Source organism: Podarcis filfolensis (assembly GCF_964270895.1).
Source record: "Podarcis filfolensis genome assembly, chromosome: 14".
Lineage (NCBI taxonomy): Eukaryota > Metazoa > Chordata > Lepidosauria > Squamata > Lacertidae > Podarcis > Podarcis filfolensis.
This window is the reverse complement of record NC_139616.1, coordinates 36,104,009-36,118,388: the sequence shown is the minus strand read 5'-3', so window position 1 is coordinate 36,118,388 and position 14,380 is coordinate 36,104,009.

Below are 14,380 nucleotides of genomic sequence, written 5' to 3'. Positions count from 1 at the left end.
TCTCTGTAAAAGGGAGCTCCTTTTCTAGCCGAACCCCCCCACCCCACCCCTAAAGGGAAGGTGGAAGAGGGAAGGAGAATTGGGGAGAAAAGTGCCGCGCTGAGCAGCCAGAGGGGACACGCAAGGCAGGAAAAGAGAGAGAAAGGGGGAGATTATAAACTATTCTTGCAAGGAGGTGAGGATGGGGAAAGGAATTTGGAAATTAAAACAGGGAGTCTCGGGGGAAAGTGAATTCAAGGGCTGGGAAGGGGGGGGGGTAAAGGGCTTGTCAGGCACTGCTGCACTTCCAGCTTTTTGGAAAGTCGGAGAAGAGGTGAAGACAGGGCTTGGTTTTATTTCTCCTTTATTTTTTTGGCTTCACAGGCTGTTGGGTTCTTGGAAGTTCTAGGAAATTGAAAAAGGCGGGGCCGGCCAGGGGAAGCCTTCGCCCTCTAGCTAACACCAAGATGGATAGGTAAGGAGAGGAAATGCCAGTTCTGGGAAGGTGCGGGTGTGTGTGTGTGTGGATTTCTGCAAGCAGAAAAGGAAGGAGGTTTGCGAGCGCTTTGAAGGGACGCTGCAGCGTCACACCTGAGCCACTGACATCTCAGGTGGTGCAGCACTTTCAACCTCTTCATCAATTGAGTTACTTCCCGGAATTTCAAAGTGGTCCAGACCATTTACAGCAGGGGCATGGAACCCATCACCCTCCAGACGTTTCTAGCCCATCGCCCCAGATTCCTGCATTGCAGAGAGGGTTGGGCTAGATGACCCTTGGGTTCCCTTCCAGCTCTACAATTCTGATTCCCTGACCCCTGGGACTGGTGGAAGCCCAACGACACCTAGAAGGGCACAGATCCCTAGCCCTGCTTTGCAGTAACCCTACTCATGCCTCCCCCACCTCCTAGCAACCTCTGTGCAATTTGGTCACCCCATACCCCCACTTTACAGAAGGGCACACTGAGGCTGCAAAGGATGGAAGTTGCCCAAAGGGCCACCCAGGTTGTCCAGAGGTTTGAAGGCCAGGTGTCTCTCCCCCCCCCCGCCCCCCGATTTAAATCCCAGCCTTTGTTTGATAAAACCCGCCCGAGATTTATTGCTCAGCCCGGGATTCTCAACCCTGCTGTTAAACGGTGCATCCCGCCGGCCTTGCAGCCGGCAATGTCCACATGTGGCAGACAAATTACTCCAGGATGCTCATTGTAACTCCACCATCCTGAGGAATGCGGTGAGGTTCCAACGTCAGACCCAAGCGATGGTCAACTGCTGTATGCGCAAACATGCAGGAGTTACTCACAGAACAGATGGCAGCTGTGACCAACTTGTAACTGCATTGGCGGGAGAGCCAAAGACAAGGGAGGGCAGACACATTTTTTAAAATGGAAGAAGCAAAAAGAAAAAAAACACTAGTGCACACGTCCCATATTACAATTAGGTAGCAAATTATCACTTCTTCATATGTGTATTTGTGAAAGGTGTCTTACAGGGCGGCTTCCTGGATTTCTGGTTATCAAACACCATAATGCAGCCCTAGCAGGTATTTTAAAGTAAGCTGCCTTGGGTTACTCCGTTAGATAAGCGACTAATAAAGTGTAACAATAATATTTTAAGCAACAGATTTCAGTACAGGTCACAACCAATTTATGTGTGTCCAATTGACATGTTACTGCGCACACGCACATCACACCAAGCCCAGAAGTAGCTTTGAAAACGGCAAAAATGGCCCCCAAAAAACCCAGAAAGGGAGTGCGGGAGGTGCAAAAAACAGGGTACCCGCAAGCCAACCATTGAGACCTGTGGAGGGTTTGAGTTTGAGGAAGGAGGTTTAGAGGTAGTGATTGTGGTGGAACTGGGTGTCTGGTAAGTGCTGCTGGTTTTTTTTTAAGTGTTTCTCAAGGGTTTCCAGAGGTTTAGAGGGTGTTTGTTGGCTTTTCCAATGCTGTTTCAAATACACGCGATTTCACTGACCTGCACGGTGCCTTGGAACTTAACCCCGCGCAAATGGAGAGTTGCCTGAAGTGCATCAATGTGCAGAAAAAGAAAAGGCTCTGCATCCCTCCACATGTGTGCACAATGCCTCTCTGTCACCACAGCCTAGCCACACAGAGCCCTTTGAAACACAGGGTTAGTGGATAGGCCGTCCAAGGTCAGAGGCGGCAGAACTTCTAGGTCGGTTTAAGTTGCAATTCCAGAAATCTGTGTGATGCGCAACCAGGCAGGCGTGGAAGTCTCCCCACAGGCTGTGTACATGGGAAGCTGCCTTTGAGTCAAGGCGTGAGTCTATGGCGTGTCTTGCTCAGTATTGTCTACACTGATTGACAGAAGCTCTACAAGGGTGCGGGAAGTGATCTTTCTCAGCACGACTTGGAGAAGATGGTGGGGACATTTTGCACACATAGCGGGCACTCAAACAAAGAGCCATTTAAGGGTAGGGGAACTTCTCGCTCGGGTGCAAGATGTGGCCCTCCAGGACTTTCTACCTGGCCCATGGGACATTCCCCACACCACATCACTCACTGGCCCTGCTCCATTCCCTCCCTGAGTGCCTCTGCCCAGCATGTCCTCTTATTTTGCCACTTTGGGTTTAGAAACCTCTATGTTGAGCCTGGCTTATTGCACCGAGGCAAGAGTCCCACCTGTGGCTCCACCCAATTTTGGCCTGCAGCCACACCCGCCACCAGGATGTGGCCCCCCAGAAAGTTGCCCATGAGGAAATGCAGCCTCAGGCTGAAATATCTTCCCCACCTCCTCATAGAGCCACCTATGGACACATGGCATTGTGTTCTAGAAAAGCACTATTTCACATTCTACCTCAGCTTTTCTCTTTGGGAGCACTGCTCCCTTTAAAACAGTCATCATGGCAAAACTTAACCTTTTGCCATGATGTGCTACCCTTCCGTTTGCTATGATCTAAACCACAAGGAAAGCCGCACCACCTATAGTCTCCTAGCAAGCAATATATGCTCATGATCAAGATAAAACTATGAGACGATCTGTCGACAACAATTTCGTAGGACTCGAAAAGTCACATTATCGCAGATTTGGTGCCATGTGGTGAACAAAAATCCCTGTAGATGCATGGAGGAGAATTCAACATGCCATACCCCCAGCTGCCCATCGAATAGCAGATTCCTATTTAAATTGCACTGAGCATTCCGCATGTGGTCAGCCTTTGAGCACAGACCTGGATCTGACAGATATTTTAGCTTACTTTCATTTTGCTGCACGCTCAGGATCTAGAATCAACAGCCAGATGCTTCCTCCTTCAGACCATACAGAACTACAGGATGTTGCAAATGCTGCTACAACAGTCAAAAGTTCTGAAAGAGTCACACGAATTTGATCGGTGACAAGTAAGTTAGCAAGGAATGGTGCCACCACATTCAGGTGCAGTATATCCTCTCTGATGACCAGATACTGAAGGTAGAAAAAACATAAAGGAATAATGATCTCCATGACTGGCATCAGGACCTGGCATCATCAGGAAGCTGCTGGGGCCTCATTGACACTGAAGCCTTCCTTCTAGCCCCCTTGCCAGCTGGCAAGCAACGACAAATGGCCATTTTAAATTTTAGACATTGTGGGAATTTTAAATGGTGGCGCCTACTGGGGCATTCCAGAGCATTTATGGGAGAGTTAAAATCAGGGGCCAGCAACCTTTTTCAGCCTTGGGCTGGTCCACCGTCCCTCAGACCATGTGGTGGGCCGGACTATATTTTTGGGGGGGAAATGAATGAATTCCTATGCCCCACAAATAACCCAGAGATGCATTTTAAATAAAAGCACACATTCTGCTCTTGTAAAAACACCAGGAGGGCCCCACAAATAACCCAGAGATGCATTTTAAATAAAAGGACACATTCTATGCATGTAAAAACACGCTGATTCCTGGACTGTCCACAGGCTGGATTGAGAAGGCGATTGGGCCGCATCTGGCCCCCGGGCCTTAGGTTGCCTACCCCTGGTTAAAATGGTAGCGCATTGTTGCGTTACCAAAGCGGAAGGCACAGATATACAAAGGAGTCCATGGAGGGCACTCTGCCAAGATTGGAACCAGCCCTGACTGTCCTAGATGGAACTAGATGGAACTGCATGTACTAGATGGTACTTTGGTCTGGCTCAGTCTAGCAATTCTTAAGACACCAGCTAGCGAGGGGGGGGGGAAGGGGGAATGGCATTTGAAACCATCTATTAAGAACCCCACATAGCAACTGCACCAGTTCTGAAAAAGCTGTGGTTTTCCAGAAATCTGTTGGACTCTCATCAGCCTCAGCATGGTCAGTGATCTGAGTTGATGGAAGTCAGTGTCCCGCAATGTTTGGAGGGCCACAGGTTCCCTATCTCCATGTTAAAGTAATTTACATTGTTGAGGTTTGCTCCAAGGTAAGTAGATACAGGACTGCAGTCTTAAGCTGCAACTCTATATACACTTACTTGGGAGTTACTTCTGAGTAAGCATGAAATACGAAAACCACGTGTATGAAGGACAGATGAACGCTTCATCAGACAAGCCAGTCTGAGAAATGTAAGAGTCTCTTCTCAAATTGGTGGCCACATCTGTGTTGCCAGAACTTATAACCATGGGGTGGAGGGGCAGCTGTCATTTCCACGCCTTACTTCGTCTCTGACAAAACTATAAGTCTTTTCACAATATTTTGTCCCCAAATATACTTGCAACTACCAGGACTACAAACTTGCATTTAAAAGAAGAAGAAGCTAGTCTTCTCAGGGTTGTAGTTAGAATCCAGGGACTCTATTGTGCCTTCTAATAATTTATGAAATAAGAAAGAAAGAAAGAAAGAAAGAAAGAAAGAAAGAAAGAAAGAAAGAGATACCAGTCCAGGAAAAAAGAGAATAGGAACTCTTAATCTACAACTGAAATTATTATAAATTTATTAGTTGTTCATTAACAATACAATCCAAATAAGGATGGGGGCGGGGGGAGAGAAATTCCATTCAGTTTGTATTTAAAGACAAATCTACCTAATTCACAGTTTACAAAACAACATGGGAACCAAAATACAGCCAACCTTTGAAATTCTCACTTTTCAGAATATTGCACTGCAGCTTTCCAGTCATGTAATATGTATTTAAAAGGTGCAAAGGTGGCAGAAAAATTTAAAAATTAGTGAAAATGACATTGGAGGAGTTGCTTTGCAAAAATGTGTGCATTAGGCAATACTACATAACCAAATGTGTATTTTAGGAGAGTTTTGCACTAAATTGCTTATTTATTTTCAGGAGGGCTTCTTTTTTAAAACAAAACAAAACACTAATGGATGTGGATATGCAGAGAACAAACCTAAAGACTGAAAAATGAGTAACTGTAAGAAACCAAAATTGATATGAGTCACCTATCCCTATGCTTCACACAGTGCAAAACTGAATGATGGGATTCAATACCGCAAGGTGTAGTGATGGCTGCCAACTTGGATGGCTTTAAAAAGAAGGTTAGACCTCCTCCATCCTAAGCAGCATGCCTTTGAACACTACTAGCTAGGGAACAGCAGCAGGAGAGAGCTATTGCTCTCATATCACATTGTGGGAGCTGGTGTGGTGTAGTGGTTAGAGTGTTGGACTAGGACCTGGGAGACCAGGGTTCAAATCTCCACTCAGCCATGCAACTCATTGGGTGACCTTGGACCAGTCACCATCCCTCAGCCTGAGCTACCTTATAGGGCTGCTAGGGGATTCAGTGAAAGGGGAACCATGTACGCCACTATGAGCTTGTTGGAGAAAAAGGTGGGCTTATAAATGCAATGAATTAAATAAATAAAGTTCCTGTCTGTGAGCCCAGCAGAGGCTTCTGGCTGGCCACTGTGAGAACAGAAAGCTGGCGTAGATGTGTCTTTTGATTTAATCTACCTATTCCTGATCTAGAAGCACTGCCTGAAAACATTTTAACCAGATCTGTCCTTCAGAGCAAAAAAAGGACACCCTGAAAATTGAAGATTTCTAACATTGTTATCTTCAGAAATAATATTCATAATGCAAGTGGTTCCCTCCAGTGGATCGCAGTCCATGTTTTCCCCCTTCTCTCCCTCTCCCTTATTCTCTTCCTCCCTGTCATCCCCACCCCCCCTATGGTGGTCACCTTCAAAACGAGCCATTGGTGCAGGTGGAAGTGATTTAATCAGCTGTTTATGCAAGTGAAAGGGGGGGATACAATGCAAACTGCACTTTCTGAACATTCACTGAGGCTGAAATGTTAGCTACGCACTAGGAAGGGGCTCCTGTTGACCTGACTGCTGCTGCCACCAGCTCCAGATTCAACACACACACACACACACACACACACACTTTCCAAATCCTGCGTGAGATTCTACTACAAAACCCCTGCAATCAGTATCACATGAAACAGGAGCTGGAAAGCACGAGAGGTAATTTATATAAGGCACTAGAGGACTGCTGGTACCACCAGCTCCATGGATTAAGGGCGCACACATAATCTGCTCCAGTTCTACCGAGGCCTCTGAGGCCAGAATAGAATCCTCCCCACCAAGTGCTACTGTGTTCAGAGACAGAGTTGTCTAAATTTCCTCCAAAATCAGCCATTGAAAGAAGAAACGAACCTGGCTGAGGTTCCCCACCTGTTAACTTTCTGTCAGCTCAAGGAACCAGGAAGTTGGGAACAGGCTGGACATCCAATTGGGAAGTGCCTACGGAAGAAACAGGAGGAAAGCATCAGTCGGGGAGGAAAAAGAGGCTAGGATATTGTTTGGGGCTGTGGCTCAGTGACACCTGCCTTGCAAGCGTAAGGTCTTGGGTTCAATCCCTAGCATCTCCAGGTAAGGCTGGGAGAAAGCCCTGCCTGAAACCCTGGAGAGCTGCTGCCAGTCAGTGTACACAATACTGAGCTAAGTAGACCAATGGTCTGCCTCGGTACAAGGAAGCTTCCTATTTTTCCTATTCGATTTCTGCCCTACTCTTCCTCCCAAATAATCCCAGGGCAGCCCCCTGCCCCCCCCTTGGCTACACCAATGCGCACACACAAAGAGAGATATAATCTTAAAGAAAGAGATTGAGATTCCCCACATCTTCTCAGTTCCCTGTACACTTATTTCAAGAGTCTGGAATTAATGGTTCAGCATTCACATATCTCCTTCACAGAATCATAGAATTGTAGAGCTGGAAGGGAACCCCAAGGGTTATCTAGTCCAGCTCCCTGCAAAGCAGGAATCTTTTGCCGAACATGGGGCTCGAACCTATGACCCAGAGATTAAGAGTTTCATGCTGTACTGGCTAAGCTATGCACAGGTTCTTTCCAGAGGAACTTAGCAGCAAAAGCTCATTGAATTGAGTTGCAAGGGACATTGGTGCAAGATCCGGCAGCTACAGCATCCTTAAGAGTCCACCACTTCCAGAGGCAGCCAGTTCCATAGCTGAACAGCTGATACTGTTGGAAAGTTTAACCAAAACTTGCCTCCCTGCAATTTAAAAACCCTCTGAAGGGTTGGTTCATTTGGGCAAATGGAGCACTGGCCCCACCAACCTCAGTCTGCCCTTTGTCAGCCATACCTGCCTGCTTTCTTAAATACATCCAGTCCAGGGGGTGGTACAAGCCATCAGCTTCTTCCTCCTTAGTCTCAGTGTTGCCCTTGTAGAATTCAGCAGGGAGGAGAATGGGTGGGAGGGCACTAGAATTAGCTGGCTCTGCCTGTCATTGGCTCTGGCGCCACCTACAGTTGGCCTCCCAGCCTTCTGCCCTACCAGTGCCAAGGAGCGCCAGCCGCAACTGAAACAAGCCTGTGCCATCTTAGAGGCTGACTACAAGAGGTATGCAAGTCAGCAACTCACAGGCTATGTGTCACTCATACACTTCCAAAAGTATCCTTGTCCCAGGACCAGCCATATGCTGATATGCTGCTTTCAACCTGCAGACCACTGCCATGTGCACACACATAGACATCCTTTTTACAGAGATGTCCCACTGCTGGATTCAAAAGGAAGAAGGAAGGAACCGATTTTCAACTCTCTCAGCTGATGAGACATTTATAAGAATAACGCTATGTATGTATGTATGTATGTAGGCTCCAGCTGGTAAGAGGGGACTGCAATGGCAAAAGCAAAGGACAGAAGCACCTTGGGTGGCAGAGCGTAGGAATGATGGGAGGGCAGGTATCCAAGACTAAACTGAATCCTCTCAGGCAAAGGGGGAACCCAGCAGCAGATTTTGTGATACAGAAGCACAGAAGCGTATGATATGGTATTGCAGTGACATGAATAGGGCCGAACCTACCATTAGGCAAAGTGAGGCAACTACCCCAGGCAACATATGTCCCCTCTGTGCTCTATACCTATTCCCCTCTTTTGACCTGATTTCTTTTGCTGTTTCCGGTGTAGTGGACGAAGCTGATCCATTCAGCAGGTGTCCAAGCAACTGCCAGACCAGTTGGCTTCTATATATGGAAGAGAGTGGGCAGGAGGTGAGGGAGTTGGCATCCTTCTCCTTTGTCTCAGGCGGCAACATTTCTTGGACTTGAGACACAACTGCACTAAGGCAGCTCTGTGGCTGTTCAGTGTCCCCTCACTCCAAGTCCCTCAGGAAATATCAACCATGCCAACACTAAATATAAGCTGCAAGGAAGAGAGTGTGGCAGTTTCCAGACTGTCACTATCTTGCAGGTATGAATCTGTGATATACTACCAGAAAATTTGGGTTGACTTAGGTGCTCTTGTGCTACAAACTTACTTAAAAAAACAAACCTGATTTTTTTTGCCATAAGAAAAGTGATGGGGAAATGCACTGGAATTTGTGGCAACCCTAGGTGAGGTTATAACAACCTCTGTGCAAACAAATCAGAACGAATGTTCAGCAAACAGTGGCTCTTTACAACCTCCCTGCAATTTTTGCACAAACAAGCCAGGACGAATGCTCAACAAACAGGTTGCCTGAAAGACCTGAGAGAGAGGAATAATGTAGTTGAGTTCACTCAGATTACTTGCTATGTGCAAGTTTCATTTCAAGAGGCTACTATGTTGCAGTGCACATGTGTAAATGGGCAACAGTCTGTGCAAAGGCAGGGCTGAATGTTTGTGGTGTATCTCCACCTAATGATAGTCTGTCACAACCCAATACAGGATGCTAAGCAATCTGGATTTGCAACCTGGTACTATCTGCTTTGGGAGCAGTCAGATGATGAGTTTTCCTTATACTCAGCGTCCAACTGATTGCGCTAGTAGAAGCTGCTGTAATAAGAAAAATTAATCCCCTTTACCTTTCTCAGTCACAACCAACCACCTTGAATGCACTAGAAAGGATTTCTGTGAGCTTAGCTCACCCCCTGCTGGTTGCACAAAGATCCTCTGGCAGTTTTTCAGAGCACACATTATATGTATTAAATTGATATTTTATATGAGCCTGCAATATGCGCACATGGCAAATGTGTGTTTCCATCTGCATGCGTGCATTTGTGTGCATACATCTCAGGAAAGTGAGACTGGCTACCATCAGCAAAACCAACCTTTCCCAGGCAGTGCTCCACAAAACATGCCAACATTCTTCCATAGCCTCCTTCCTACCATCTACAGGTGAGCCACTGTGCATCATTAAAACACTATAAAAAAGCCATCTTGCTTAAAACTGCATTGATATTTGTGTTTGTGTGTGTGTGTGTGTAGCATTTTACACACACACACACACACACACAGAGAGAGAGAGAGAGAGAGAGAGAGAGAGAGAGAGAGTTCTAAAGCACACAGAATTAATATTTATTCAATCAAAGTTCGGCATTGGTTTTTTATGCAGTCTTAACCATGCATAACCCCTTCATGGATCACTGCCTTGCCGTGGCGAAGGGGCTTGAAGAATTCAAAGAAGCTATGAACTATGCCAAGCAGGGCACCCAAGATGAACAGGTCATAGTGGAGAGTTTTGACCAAACGTGATCCACCTGGAGGAGGAACCGGCAAGCCACTCCAGTATCCCTGCCAAGAAAACTCCATGGACAAAGACAACAGGCATATAAAAGTTATGACGCTGGAAGATGAGCCCCTCAGGTCGGAAGGCGTCCAACATGCTACTGGGGAAGAGCGGAGGACAAGTACAAGTAGATCCAGAGCTGATGAAGCGGCTGGGCTAAAGCCGAAAGGACGTTCAGTTGCGGATATGCCTGGAAGCGAAAGGAAAGTCCAATGCTGTAAAGAAAAATATTGCATAGGAACCTGGAATGTAAGAACCATGAACCTGGGTAAGTTGGAGGTGGTCAAAAATGAGATGGCAAGAATAAATATTGACATCCTGGGCATCAGTGAACTAAAATGGACGGGAATGGGTGAATTCAGTTCGGATGACCATCATATCTACTACTGTGGGCAAGAAACCCGCAAAAGAAATGGAGTGGCCCTCATAGTCAACAAAAGAGTGGCGAAAACAGTACTGGGATGCAATCTCAAAAATGATAGAATGATCTCGATACGAATCCAAGGCAGACCTTTTAACATAACAGTAATCCAAGTTTATGCACCAACTACTGGTGCTGAAGAAACTGAAATTGACCAATTCTATGAGGACTTACAACACCTTATAGAAGTGACACCAAAGAAGGATGTTCTTCTCATTATAGGGGATTGGAATGCTAAAGTAGGGAATCAAGAGATAAAAGGAACAACTGGCAAGTTTGGCCTTGGAGAGCAAAATGAAGCAGGGCAAAGGCTAATAGAGTTCTGTCAAGAGAACAAGCTGGTCATCACAAACACGCTTTTCCAACAACACAAGAGACGACTCTACACGTGGACATCCCCAGATGGGCAGCATCAAAATCAGATAGATTATATTCTCTGCAGCCAAAGATGGAGAAGCTCAATACAGTCAGCAAAAACAAGACCTGGAGCTGACTGTGGCTCAGATCATCAGCTTCTTATAGCAAAATTCAAGCTTAAACTGAAGAAAGTAGGAAAAACCACTGGACCGGTAAGATACAATCTAAATCAAATCCCTTATGAATACACAGTGGAAGTGAGTAACAGGTTTAAGGATTTAGATTTGCTGGACAGAGTGCCTGAAGAACTATGGATGGAGGCTCACAACATTATACAGGAGGCAGCAACGAAAACCATCCCAATGAAAAGGAAATGCAAGAAAGCAAAGTGGCTGTCCAATGAGGCCTTACAAATAGCGGGGGAGAGAAGGCAAGCAAAATGCGAGGGAGATAGAGAAAGATACAGGAAATTGAATGCAGATTTCCTAAAAATAGCAAGGAGAGACAAGAAGGCCTACTTAAACGAGCAATGCAAAGAAATAGAGCAAAACAACAGAATGGGAAGAACCAGAGATCTGTTCAAGAAAATTGGAGATATGAAAGGAACATTTCGTTCAAAGATTGCCATAATAAAGGACAAAAGTGGTAAGGACCTAACAGAAGCAGAAGACATCAAGAAGAGGTGGCAAGAATACACAGAGGAATTATACCAGAAAGATATGGATGTATCGTACACCCCAGGTAGTGGGGTTGCTGAGCTTGAGCCAGACATCCTGGAGAGTGAAGTCAAATGGGCCTTAGAAAGCACTGCAAATAACAAGGCCAGTGGAAGTGATGGTATTCCAGCTGAACTATTTAAAATTTTAAAAGATGATGCTGTTAAGGTGCTACACTCAATATGCCAGCAAGTTTGGAAAACTCAGCAGTGGCCAGAGGATTGGAGAAGATCAGTCTACATCCCAATCCCAAAGAAGGGCAGTGCTAAAGAATGCTCCAACTACCGCACAATTGCACTCATTTCACACGCTAGCAAGGTTATGCTTAAAATTCTACAAGGAAGGCTCAAGCAGTATGTGGACCGAGAACTCCCAGAAGTGCAAGCTGGATTTAGAAGAGGCAGAGGAACCAGAGACCAAATTGCAAACATGCGCTGGATTATGGAGAAAGCTAGAGAGTTCCAGAAAGACATTTACTTCTGCTTCATTGACTATGCAAAAGCCTTTGACTGTGTCGACCACAGCAAACTATGGCAAGTTCTTAAAGAAATGGGAGTGCCTGATCACCTCATCTGTCTCCTGAGAAATCTCTATGTGGGACAAGAAGCTACAGTTAGAACTGGATATGGAACAACTGATTGGTTCAAAATTGGGAAAGGAGTACGACAAGGCTGTATATTGTCTCCCTGGTTATTTAACTTATATGCAGAATTCATCATGCGAAAGGCTGGGCTGGATGAATCCCTAGCCGGAATTAAGATTGCTGGAAGAAATATCAACAACCTCAGATATGCAGATGACACAACTTTGATGGCAGAAAGTGAGGAGGAATTAAAGAACCTTTTATTGAGGGTGAAAGAGGAGAGCGCAAAATATGGTCTGAAGCTCAACATCAAAAAAACGAAGATCATGGCCACTGGTCCCATCACCTCCTGGCAAATAGAAGGGGAAGAAATGGAGGCAGTGAGAGATTTTACTTTCTTGGGCTCCATGATCACTGCAGATGGTGACAGCAGCCACGAAATTAAGAGACGCCTGCTTCTTGGGAGGAAAGCAATGACCAACCTAGACAGCATCTTAAAAAGTAGAGACATCACCTTGCCAACAAAGGTCCGTATAGTTAAAGCTATGGTTTTCCCAGTAGTGATTTATGGAAGTGAGAGCTGGACCATAAAGAAGGCTGATCGCCGAAGAATTGATGCTTTTGAATTATGGTGCTGGAGGAGACTCTTGAGAGTCCCATGGACTGCAAGAAGATCAAACCTCTCCATTCTGAAGGAAATCAGCCCTGAGTGCTCACTGGAAGGACAGATCGTGAAGCTGAGGCTCCAATACTTTGGCCACCTCATGAGAAGAGAAGACTCCCTGGAAAAGACCCTGATGTTGGGAAAGATGGAGGGCACAAGGAGAAGGGGACGACAGAGGACGAGATGGTTGGATAGTGTCTTCGAAGCTACAAACATGAGTCTGAACAAACTGCGGGAGGCAGTGGAAGACAGAAGTGCCTGGCGTGCTCTGGTCCATGGGGTCACGAAGAGTCGGACACGACTAAACGACTAAACAACAACAACAACCATGCATAAAAGTGCATGCCTGCATCTTTTACTCTGCACCAAGGGAATACTGATGCAATCATGCGTATGATCACATCAAGATTGCTCTTTTGCCCTGCACAAATGCTAATGCATGGGAAGGAACTAAAAGCCATGGCAAGGAGTTTGTGCAAATGATTCTACACAGAATTTGAAGGATTTATTACATTCTGGTTCCACTCCAAAACAACCAGATTTCAACTGCCTTTGCGATGGAAATACCACCAGGGATCACTTATTAAAAAGGTGGTTTGACAAATTATGGGAATTGCTTATAATGGACAAAATATCCATGCAGATTAGAGCTGCTTCGCATCCTCATTTCATTTCACAGATGATTTATTGTGAAATAAATCCTGCCTCTAGGTCCCCATCTGGAATGCTCTCCCTTGGGAAACATGCCTGGCACCATTGCTGTCAGATTCTAGGCACTAAGCGAAGGCATTTTATTTACCCAGGCTTTTTGTGGTCAAGTTAGCCTCTACAGTGGTGCTTGTCTTTTAGTGGAGAGGGTTCAGTGATGCCATGGGGGGGGTGAAATGTGAGGGGACACAGGAAGGGCAGTATATATTAATGACAGAGTACAGCAATGAGGGGGGGAAGTGGGGGGCACTTGCACACACACCCCATCTGGCACTGCCCATGGGTAGGTTAGCATTTGTCCTTCTTGCTGTATTGATGGATGAGGAATTTCGTATTGTAGGTCACTTTAAATTTAGCGTTTAATTGGTTTTATCAGTCTGTTTGTTATTTTGTTGCCAAGTTGCTTTGAAACATTCCTTTTTTTTTTACAAAGCAACTAACAAGGAAGGGTGTGTTGGTATACATAGAAGCTAGTTTACTGTACGATGTTAAAATTTAGATTTATTGCTCTACTCACTTTTGCTTCCCCACTCTTTGCACTGGCTTGTGCCTCTGTAAGGGTACCCAGATATAAATGCATCCTTTGGGCTGAAAAATGTTTCCCACCTCATCATGCAGAGCTCCCCAAAGATCATTCAGCCACAACGAGAATGCTATAGCAACAAAGGCTATGCACACACATTTTATTCTAGAATCAATGGAGAGTACTTGTCTTTTTTCCTGTGTAGTCGATGCACAATCTAGATCGACTGCAAAAAAAAAAAATTAAGTTTATTTGGGTTTTCAGATTTATAAACAATCATAAAGAAAATAAATAAGACAATATCCATAAATCCCCTTTGACTTCCCTCCTCCCGTTTTGCGGGCCTTATGTTAATTTTTTCTCCTGCATCTTCTCTGTTAATCCAATTCTATTAAATCTTCCATAAAACCATAGTCCAACTTTTAACTACAAGCATCATTCCAATCCTGCTAATAGTTTTAACTGCTGCAATTTGTTTTTTGCCACTAAGAAGCACTTCATTTCATT